The following is an 11,348-nucleotide window of genomic DNA, read 5'->3' as shown; positions in this document are numbered from 1 at the left end:
GAGGTGTGGCCCAGGTTAAAAGTGGGACTTCCCACTTCAAAAGATCCGTATTAAAGGCGGTCTTCCCACTCCAAATGGTTTAATTAGGAGAATTCCACCACAGGTGTACTCTGCTGCTTGGGTTTTAGTTAATCCCAGATGTAGTCAAACTGACAACCAAGAATAGCTATCACAACCGTCAAGCAACCTGTCATATCCAAAGCTCTGTCCCTTTAGAGCAGTGGTTCTCAGCCTTCCTAATGCTACGACCCTTTAATACAATTCCTCATGTTGTGGTAACCCCCAACCTTAAAATTATGTTCACTGTTACTTCATAACTGTTATGAGTCATAATGTAAGTATCTGCGTTTTCAGACCGTCTTAGGTGACCCCTGTAAAAGGGTCATTCAGGCCCCTAAAGGGGTCTCATCCCACAGGTTGAGAGCTGCTGCTTCAGACTGTGGCCCCCTTAGTGTTCCTGAGGAAGTGCCTGAGGAGACCATCAATCTTCTCTTACTCTCAGTTGACTTGAGATCTCTAATTTGGGTGGCGACACAGCCGAATAGCACACTATTAGCTTCCTATTAGCCTACCCTATTGTAGTAGTTCTGGCTGGGTAGAGATCACAGCCTAGGTTGCTTTAGGGACTTCAAAGCATTTTGTTATGTGATAGGCCCTTGTTGTGTAGCCTGGGCTAGCTTTGAACTTGCTAGCCCCAGCCTCGGCCACCAAAGTGTTGGGATTACAGTTGTGGTTTGCCATGTCCTTCTTTGAAGGCTGGTTTTCTTGTGAAAACAATGGCTCTTCACTTGCATATCTGTAGGCATGAGATGGTGACCAGACCTGGAGAAGAAGGTGTGCCAGCTTTGTCTTCATGTTCTGTCTGTCTTCTGTGCCATCTTAACCTACAGGTCAAATTCCACTCAGCCATGCATATCAACACACTAATCACTGAGAAGTCTGCCCAGGGCTACCGCACAGGGCAAACTGGATCCAGAAAGGCACATAGCAGCCTCCATGACCTGAAGGAGTAACTTGAGGTGGCACCCAAGGTTGTTGTTCCCACAGAAGACAGGAGTACCCCTCCCCCTTTATTAGCACCTGGCTCTTCTGTATTGTTCTCATTCCGTATCTGACTCCCCAACCCTCCTGCAGTCCAGAAGCTGGCGTGTGGCTGAGTTCTGAATGCTCCATCCCTTGCTCACTGAGTGCAGCCTTTGCCTCCCCTAACACTTGCCCCACGGACATTGGTTTTCCCAGGAGATCAGTTTGGACCTTGGTCTGGTCCACTCTGAGCCTCGCTTTCCCTGTCCTTCAGGGACCTCGTGGAAGGTGGATGGAGACTCTGCTGTTTTCTCTGCGTTGTGATTATGAACACACAGCCTAGAGAGTATGTGCCCAAGTGTGACAATATCACACGTAGCGCACGTTAGCGCATGGCCCACAGCTTGCCTTCTCAGCTCCAGGCCTCCCCTGCATCACTCTGATGGAGGGGACCGTGCTTAGATTCTCTTGCCCTCGACTTCTGGGTGCGTTTGGCCACTCTTGGGCAATGGAGATCAGAAGGTGACAGGAGGTACTTGCTAGGGGCCCTTTCCCTTCTCTCACCTCCTGTAGCCTCTGGATATGATGGAGTCTCCTCTACCATCCCAGGGCCTGCTCAGAGTCTGGTGGCATCTGACTGGCTATGGTGCGAACCCTTGCCATCTCCACATACTGGGTGTCTAACACATGCATCTCACTGTATTGCATCATCTCAACAGCCAGAGAAGAGGATGCTCTAACCATTAGTCCCATTTTGCAGATGAGAATACTGGAGTCTGAGAGTGGTGGACTTGACTGCTACCAGAAAGAGATGCAAGGTCACCAGACTATCTAAGGCCATGGGCATTTTACTAGCCAAGGGTGAGACAACTGTGGTGGCCTGGCTCAAGGCTCACTTCTATTAGCCAACTGTGACCCCAACCACCAGGTCCACCCTAGCCCCCAACTCTGCAGCCCCAAGAAGCAAGAAGCAACCCCCTAAATCTCCATCAGTTCTTGTGACAGACACCCGAGCTAGGCTGCAGGAAGCCCCTGTGGCTTTGATGGGAGCCCAGATCCCATGCAGGCACTTCCAGGAGATGGCTTGCTTTGAACAGATCACTCAGTATAAAGGAGAAGGGAAAGTGAGGGGGTGGAGGAGGCAGGAAAGGGAGAGGGTGAGAAGAGACGAAGCCCCGGTTTCTCAGAGCCCAACCCAAGAGTCTCTGATGACCAGCGAAAGGCTTTGAAAAACGGAGGGCAGCCGTAGAAACCCCACTCTCTGAAAGTGGGGGTGGATCCTGGCAGATATCACATGGGGACCCCTGCTGTGGAGCCAGGGGGACCTCGAATGAGTTCAGGTGATAAAAAATATATATATAAAAGTTAATAGAGAGCTGCTACACTGTCTTCTCATTCCCAGGGAATCCTGGGGGCAGAACACTCCAGGCTGCTGCATCTTCGTGCCCAGCCAGACTCCACACATCCCGAGAGGTCGCTTAAAGCGAGGGAACGTTCTCTTAGCTTGGGATGAAAGAGTCCTCCTGGAAAGTGTGCCATGCAGGATCTTGGTTTGAATGGCTCTCCTGCCATGACCCTTCCGTCTAGCAGATTACCAAATGCTCGCTGGCTGCAGGTGATGGCACCTGCAGTGAGGACCACAAAAGTGGGGTATCTGTGCCCATGGCTAGAAAACAGGGGCCCTGAGGATGCCCCAGGAAGAGTGCCCTTCAGGATCCAAATCTGGGTCAAGTTGCTTCTATGGTGAAATCATTTGCTGTCGTCTTCTTAATGTGCTTAGAAAGGATAAAGGCACTTTCCTGGGCAAGCAGGCCGGTGCGCGCCCACCCCGTGTGGCTTTTCTTCATTTTATCTGGACCACTCTCCCTTGACTGCCAAACTCCAACTGAGTGTCAGGCTCCCCAGTTCCCTACCTGCCTGTCATCCTTCTCCACCATCGCTCCGCAGGCTCTCTGCACATCCCTGTCACTCTCTCTGGGCTTTCCTCGAGTCTGCTGTTTGTATGCCCGGCTCTTTCACATTCTCTGGCCTCAGCTGCTGAAAGGCCCAGCTCCATCTTTCTCCAGAGAAAAGCTCTACCTTCTCTATATCAGCATCCCTTTGAGAGATCCTATAAACACATAGTTATCTGTCATCTATCCCTGCAGCGGCTCTGATGCCTCAGCCCCAGGATTCAGAGAACTGTCCATTTACACACGCCAGTGTTCTCAGTGTCCAAGCACAAAGAGGCTTGGGAGAGCTCACGGCTGGTTGGTGTGGGGAAGGAGGCAATCACATTCCTGGGAGGCTGAGAATGCAGGGGAGATAGTAGGTCGAGGAAGGACCCTGCAAAGCTTGCTAGCTTTCTACAGAAGCCGAACCCTCCATGGGACAACACCACGTGGATACATGTGTGGTGGTGCAGGCTGGGAGTTCACCATTTCACTTGGGCCTGGGACGTACGTCAGCTCCATAGGCATCTGCCCCACCCTGCCATTCTTCATCACCCATCCTGAGGTCACGCAGATGAAAACATTTCTGAACTATGATGAAAGAGCCTCAGGACAGGCTACTTGGCTGTCCTTGTTGACCTGTGACCTATGACCTGTGACCTGTGACAATAATGTTTGAATAATATGAGTATATTGTTTAGAGAATGTGACCAACAGGAGGGGCTAAGAGATGACTTGACTTAGCTGCGTGAAGGAAGGAGAGGGGCGGAGGACTCCCGAGAGGCTGCTGCTGCCCAGGTCAAAGGTCATCAGCTAAGCGTCAGGTAGACAAGGTAAGAAGTTGATTATCTGAGGATGGAGACCTGATCGCCTGTAAGAAAACCAGAAAAGATTCACACGGAGAGGAAGTTGCCTCTGGGTTTTGAGGGAGGGTCTGTCTGACAGCACTGTGGAATTTTTTAACAAGTCATGCTTTCAACACAACTTAATTTACTCTTTAGACAGGGTCTTACTACGTTAGCCTGGCTGGACACATAGCAAGCCTGGAACTTGCTATATAGACTAAGCTGGCCTGAAACTCACAGCTGTCAGCCCGTTTCTGTCTCCCAAGTTCTGAAGTTCAAGGTGTGCGCCACCATGCCTGACTGCAATTATCTAGTTGTAAAACGCTATGCTTTGGGTAAAATTTACAAGGTTGTCATATTTTCTTAGACATGAATTCTTTTTGAAGTGAAAGGACCCATGATGCCCGTTGTGTCTGCCTCTAGCCTTGTCCCACACGGATCTCTGGGAAATACCTTGGATCTCTGCGATGGCTCACATCCTCTGGCAGCTCGGCTGCACTTGACCACAGATATACATGCCTGTGAAGGTGTTTCTAGAGAGGTTTAACCAAGGAGGAAAGATACCCCAAATGTTGGAAGCCGCCTCTCACAGGCTGGGGCCCTGGACTGAAGAGAGGAACAAGCTGAGCCCCAGCATTTACCTCAGCTCCCTGACTGTGGAGCCTCAAGCTCCCACACTGAGTCTGAATAAACCTTCCTCCATTTAGTTGCTTGTATCAGGTCATAGTGATGTAACCCGGGCAGACCTAGGAGGGCTGCCTGGCTGCCATTTTTGCTCCACACTATAGTAGGTAAAGAATATTAATTATAGAGAAGCCAGATGTCCCTGGATGTCTTGCGCGCGTGCTCGACTGGCCAGCAGTAACGACACTGCAACAGGATCCTTCTGCACACGTTTATTGGGAGAGCTTGATTGCAGAGGTGAAAGACCTCAAGCCCAGAACTGGTGCTGCTTTTATAGGCCTAGGACAGGCGTTCTCTCTCATCTGATTGGTTAACTTGTCTCTCATCTGATTGGTTAACTTTTGTCAATTCTCAAAACCTCACCTTGGCAAAAGAACCTTTACTGCCTATGTATGTGTGGTGGCCAGCTGTAGCCAACTGCCACTCTGCAACTGCCACTCTGTAACTGCCACTCTGTAACTGCCACTCTGTAACTGCCACTCTGTAACTGCCACTCTGTAACTGTCACTCTGTAACTGCCACTCTGCAACGGCTTCCCACATGGATGGAGCCATTGAGCAACTGGGCACCAAAAGCTAAGGGTGTCCTGAAGTTCACGGGCCTGGAGCAGCAGGCTGGGCCTTCCCTGAGACAGGAATGAGGATCAGGGCTTTGCGGACACCTCAGTGCGCTTTTCAATGTGCTTTCCTGGGGCTACTGCACAGCCGGTGTCACAGCCGGTGACCTTCCTCCTCACTTGACTCTGGGGCTTGGTCCACATCATACCCAGCAGTCTTAAAACCTTCCACAGAAGGGGACAGCAAGGACCAGGTGTCCGAAGCCTTTCCCATTGGCGCCTCTCCAGCTGCCTGCCCGTCTCCCATTCTGAGGTCGCTCCACTGGCCCTCCATGCTTCCCAGCTAGGGCCCTTTCTGCTCACACAGGGCCTGCCACATTCCTGCTCCTGACAGCAGGCTCCTCCAGATTATGTCTGCAGAGGTTGAAGTCCAGACTTTCTAGGGATGACTATGCAGCCACTGAATTGTTTTTTTATAAGCCACCAACACATTCAAATGAGCACTGTGTTCTGAGAAGCCCCGAGGCCAGTTGGAAGATGTACCAGTTCCCTTCAGTGGGCCCCCAGCTGACCTATCGCACCGTTTTGGCTCCTCTGCTGTCAACCTTGACTTCCAGCCTAGACTTCCTCCTCTGAGAAGGCCAAGGTCCTAGGAACAGAGATTAGGTGGCTTCTTGGTGAGTGCTAAGGTCCTCTGTGTGGGCCCTTCTGCCTGGGATAGGAAGCAAGGCTGGCCATCCTAACTCTGGACCTTTGTATTGCCTGGTGCAGTGACCTCCTAGGGTGTGGTCCCAGCAAGCCAATGGTCCCCAGGCTGAGGGAAGATGTCATGCACCTTCACAGGAGGTCCAGGCATCATCCATGTAACCCCCACTCCTTCCCGGCCCTCTACCTCTCACCCTCTATTTGTCCTCCACAGACTGGTCTATGTGTCCTTTGCTGCATCGGAAGGACGTGGTCTGCAAACCGTTCAATGTTGGGCTTTGCCGAGGGGCTTTCTCTTATCTCCCACTCTCCTTCCTCAGAACAGAATTCAGCTGGTTTCAATGTGGGGATTAACGTAACCCAAGTGAGCAATCTACTCTTCTGCATGGAGAATACTCTCAGGTCTGTTGTTTATCTGTCTTCCGCCTACCCTACCCTAATCTTCGGAGCTTAAAAGGCTTACGATTCTTCTTAGGCCCGGAATCATTCTTATAAGGCAACTATTGACGAGCTAAACAGGAATGATTTCAAAACTTAGTGTGAGAACTTGGGGCTCCGATTCCACTGCCGCGCACCAGGCAGAAGAGAAAAGAGTCCTTACGGGTCTCCTCAGATACTGTCTCGCCAGAGGGCCACTGTGACCCTCACACACACATCAGCCCAGCACTCCCCCTCCTCATCTGATCCAGCGGTTGACATCCAAGACTTCCTATCAGCTCAGTTCAAGTGCTACCTCAGCCTGAGAGGAAGTGCCCTTCCCCCACTGTCCTGCCCACTTACAACTTACACAGAGGCATCCCCCTGCAGCCCAGGACCTGTTTTTGCTGCATTGTTTCATTTCCTGCTCACAGCCCAAGGAGGAAAGTTTCTAGATGAGGAAACAGGTTCAGAGAGGGGTAAAGCCCGCCCAAGAGCCGTCAGTCATGAGTACAGTATCAGGATTTTTTTTTTTTTTTCGAGACAGGGTTTCTCTGTGTAGCCCTGGCTGTCCTGGAACTCACTCTGTAGACCAGGCTGGCCTCAAACTCAGAAATCCACCTGCCTCTGCCTCCAAGTGCTGGGATTAAAGGCATGTGCCACCATGCCCGGTTCAGTATCAGGATTTCATCTCAAGGCTCTGACTCAACAGTCTTCGCATGGCCTGTTCCTAGCTTGACTATCTCAGTAGGACAGAGGAAAGCCACGAGGCTACCATGCCAAGCTGAGCTGATTGAAGAAGGAAACCTTATGCAAAGGAGCCCCTGCCCCCTCCATTGGTGCTGATTTTGGAGGGAAACTGGAATCACGGGTTTTGAGGATGTAAAGTATGGCTGCAGGCAGCAGCTTCCCAGAGACTCTCTCACGATGCTGGGAAAACACGGTGCCTTCTTCCCTGGGATTTTCAGTCTCAGTTATGTGCAAGGCTAGGGTTGGCATGAAGCATAGAGAAGAGGCATAGAAATCAGGACAGATACTGGGACTCACTCGTATGAATCTATGGATGCCCCTGCCCCCAGTTTAGGGGACAGCAAGGCCCCAGGCTGTCTACACTCTAAATCATCTGAGGAATATGTGACATCTACTCAGGGACCACAGAATACACAGAGGTGTCCTGATAAAATAATAATGGGCAAGCCCTCCTCCCAGAATTCCTACAGGGAAGACTTACCATCCCCCTAGACAGGGATTAGAGCTAATAAATCAGGAGTCAGGATGTAGGATAGATACACAGTGCCAGAGGCTACACACACACACACACACACACACACACACACACACACACACACGGCTTGTCAGAGGAAAGAAAATCTATCATCCTCAGCTTAGGCACCCAGCAGGCACCAACCGGCAGGAAGTGGCCTGCAGGAAGTCCTTAAGACAGAGAAGGAAATAGCCGTGCAGGGACTATTTACCCTGGAGACTTGATATCTGAGGGACATGGCTGCGGCTTTTAAGAATCAAATGGACCTTCTTGAGAGAACTTTGTCAAACCTTGGGTCTTTATCAGGGTTCCCCGAGCACTTCCTGGGAATCTCTCTCCCTGTAGGACTGTCCTTGTGCCCCCGAGAATTCTTAGCACTGTCTCCAACTTCTGTTCATTCAGTAACTTCCTGGTGATGAGAAATAAGCCAGGGCATTACTGAGTATTCTAGATGGGGCACTAGGCTAAGCTGTCCCCGCACGAGGATCACCAGAAAGACAAAGGCTGAATTTGGTTTTCTGTTCGATGCTCCAGTGAGCGCCTGCCTCCTTGCTGCCAGCCACGGACAGCGCATGCGCCTGGCTAGCTCTGTGCCAGTCTCGCTCGCCTTCCCACTACACTACACGTATTCTTGCGAGGTTTACACATTCCCTAGGTTTGGAATGTTCCTTGTGTTTCTTTCATCCCGGAACCCACATTTCTCCTTTCCTACCATATTCAGGTGCGTTGTTTAGACGTGTTGTCTCCAGATAGAGCTGTTCCACCCAGATGGGAGCAAGGATCGCCACACAAGGGAAAATACAGACCTCCCAGTCGCCCCCTGTGGGTGGAGCTATAGACTCAGTAAACACTGGCCTGGCAGAGGAGACTTCTCGGTGGAGCTGCCTCCAGGTTGTGCTGGAGACTTGGGAGTACAGCCTTTCTGAGTGCTCACCTATGCCAACGGGACGGCAGGGGCTTTATGGTTATGCAGCGGTTCATGTTATGTAGCGGCCTGTGAGTAGCCTCCCATCCATGCTCCTGTCGCTGACCCCAATAAATTCGTCGGTTCAGCTCGATTTGGGCAGACTGTTTCTTTGGTGGCCCATTGTCCTGTCTCTTTGCTTCGTTGCCCCGAGTCCCTCATAAATAGACATATACTCTGCAAATGAAACTCTGCTCTTAAAACATCCATTCCTTTGAGGCCCATCTTCTAACCAGCCAACTCTATGGGCTTCCCACCCCTGTCATTCTAGCCACTGGCTGCTGGGGTTCCCCTGAGTGATGTCTTTGGACAGGCCACTGACCAATCTGTCTCAAACGGCATTGACAAGCGTGGAGGTGCCAAGGGCGAACACAGGGTGAAGGATGAGAGACCCGATGACGATTTTACTACTAACCTGTCCCAGAGGAGTGGACCGAGACTTGTCACCAAGGGAAGGAGACAGGAGTAAGGTGAAGAGAAGCCAGGGACTGAGCCTTTGCTGGGCCTGCACAGCATGACCATTGGAACTGGCTTCGGGGAGAAATCAGGGTGGGGTGTGGGCTCCACAGGTGGCCTCTCTCGAGTTGGGGAATGCTGGGAAATTGGGGTTGTAACAGTAACTCTCTCTGTTCACCTCTCAGGGATCCAGTAAGGTCTAAGAGGCGTTGTGGGTGGGGTGTGGGGTTTGGGTCATGAATTCCTGTGTCGTTTTTCTCCTGTAGGCATGAAGTGAGAATAAAACGGAAACGTCAGTTAACTTAGAAAGGGCATGGAGGAGAAGAGCCAACGACCTAGATCCGCATGAGACTAGAGCCCGACTAAGTTAGTTCAAATTACTGGGACAAAGTCACAGGCTAGCTTCTACCTCTTCTTCCTCAAGCTGCACATGTAAGGACTTCAAAGACCAGCATGCATCTCGGGGCAGCAAATGGGACTTGGAAATACACTGAATATATGAGGTGCCAGCTGATCTTGGGAGGCTTAGGATGTCCTCGGAGACAGGAAGAGTCAAAAAAGATTTGGACAGGGTGGGAATACTAATGCCAGAGGGATTCTGGGAGTCAAGGGAGGAGGGAGGGTTAGCCAGGGAGCACTGAGTACCAGACAGTGCTTATCCCAGAGAGATAAAATGGAGGCTGGAACACTGGGCTCCTGATCTTCACTTATACCGCTCTGGACGTTCAAAACCCTTACCCATCCTTCATGGTATTTAATTCTCACAACACAGTAGGGCAGATATTCTTTCTCAGTGACCAGGAAAGGGGGCCTGGGGCTTACAGATGGACATAAAGAACAGCGAGGTGAGGCAGGACCAGATTCTAAGCCAAGCCCTCTGCCTCTAAATTCACTCTGATTTTCAAAGAACAGGAACGTGATGAAAAACACGTTTGAATCCATTGTAGTAACAGCTACCGTTTGTCGCGGGCTCCGATGCGCCAGGCGCTATGCTAAGAGCCTTGAAGTCATCACTGTCACCATGTTCCTGTGAGGAAGGTCCTCTAATCCTCTACTGTGCTCAGGGGGGAGGAAGCTGAAGCCCAGAGAGATTAAGACACTTGCCCACGGGGCAGAGCCGTGATTGGAACCAAGATGAATCTGGCTTCAAATCTGTGTGTGTGACCTTTGTAATATTTTGCCTGTTCCTCAAAGAGGAGGACTCCGGGGGCCTTTGTCCCCACGACCTGATGCTGTTTGAAAAGATATGAAGAAGGAAGGCAGCTCTCCAAACCTTCAGCTTAGCTGAGCTGCAAGCAGCACACAGCTTCCTTGGGATGGGTAAGGAAGAAGGCTGGCTGAGCGCTGGGTACACGGTCCACAGGCGACCCACTCAGACCAGGACTTCACGCCAGTGGCCACCTCCTTTCTCCCAAGGCCTAGATAAAGTCACCTTGCCAGTGTCTTCCCAGTGGAGTCTGTAGTAAAGGGGGCCATGGTGCTTTTGAACTTGAAATATCTCCACAGGCTTGTGTTCAGAAAATTTAGTTTCCTATTTATGGTACTGTTTTGAAAAATATAGGGCTTGTAAGAGGTGGGGCCTGCTTGGTAGAAAGAGGCATGAGAAGTGGGCCTTCAATAGTTATACCAGTCCCTGTTCCTGGCCTGTGTATTCTACTTTAAGATCAGCCACTGTGTGAGGAGCTATCCTACCCCATGGGCCCACTGCTTTGGACAGAACGGCTCCTTCCTTCCTCCCGGCCAGGATGGACTGAAAGCCCTCAGAAGCTGAGAGTCTAAATCTTTCCCTCCTCGTATTGGAGGAGTCCTGATGTGTTTGGTCCTGATGACACAGACATTCATGATAAGGCACCGTGAGTCTCTGGTTTTCCAAGCAGTACTATGGGGCCTGGAGGACCTCCCCTGGGTGCCCAGAGACTCCTGTCCCCAAGTGTCCCTGGAAAGTCTTTCTGTTTTGGTTCTGAGTCCTCAGCTCACAGAAGGACTCTTGGCACAGCAAAAACACTTCACAAATATGGGTGGGATGAAAGAGCAAACCCGTGAATGGGTGTGCCCAGATTTCCTTCTGTGATTGTCCTATGCCTGGACTAGACTGGTCCAGGCTCAGTAGAGCCTGGGGTGTATGTCTGTGCACCCTACTTCAAAAGACCCTCCAGGCTGAAGGTCATTTTCCTCCCCTCTGTCTACCATTTCTGCCTGAGATCTCTGCTAAGACCCTTAGAGAAGTCCTTAGTCTTTAGGCCCCTGGCAGGAGGTGGGGTTCTCCAGTCTTGCCTGCCCTCCTCTGTCTTGCTGTAGGATGGATGGGGGGTAAGGAATAAATGAGTCTTAAGTTACACTTGTAGTTGCTCCACCAGCTGGAGAAAGGAGAATATAGGAACAGATGTACTGTTTCCTACTGGAAGGTACAGAAGGGGAGACTGGCTATTTCGGAAGGGAAGGTGGTTAATACAGGTAAGTTATAATTATCTCTGCTTTCTGTTCATTCCAAAGAGAGGCGCTC

At 50.9% G+C, this 11,348-nt stretch overlaps 1 long non-coding RNA gene across 2 annotated transcripts; it reads left to right on the top strand.

Moving 5' to 3' along the window:
* Window positions 1–4,978: 4,978 nt before the first annotated feature.
* On the top strand, window positions 4,979–8,483 carry Gm32144. Of its 2 annotated transcripts, XR_386817.2 has the most exons (3): window positions 4,979–5,716; window positions 5,959–6,146; window positions 8,147–8,483. It is a non-coding gene; the product is annotated as a predicted gene, 32144 (long non-coding RNA). The 2 variants fall into 2 exon arrangements; XR_877944.1 differs by having other exon boundaries at window positions 4,979–6,146.
* The last annotated feature ends 2,865 nt before the right edge of the window (window positions 8,484–11,348 follow it).

This window comes from Mus musculus, chromosome 19, assembly GCF_000001635.26.
Source record: "Mus musculus strain C57BL/6J chromosome 19, GRCm38.p6 C57BL/6J".
NCBI classification, from domain to species: domain Eukaryota; kingdom Metazoa; phylum Chordata; class Mammalia; order Rodentia; family Muridae; genus Mus; species Mus musculus.
The sequence above is the reverse complement of the archived record's forward strand: the minus strand, read 5'-3'. Positions and strand labels throughout refer to the sequence as shown.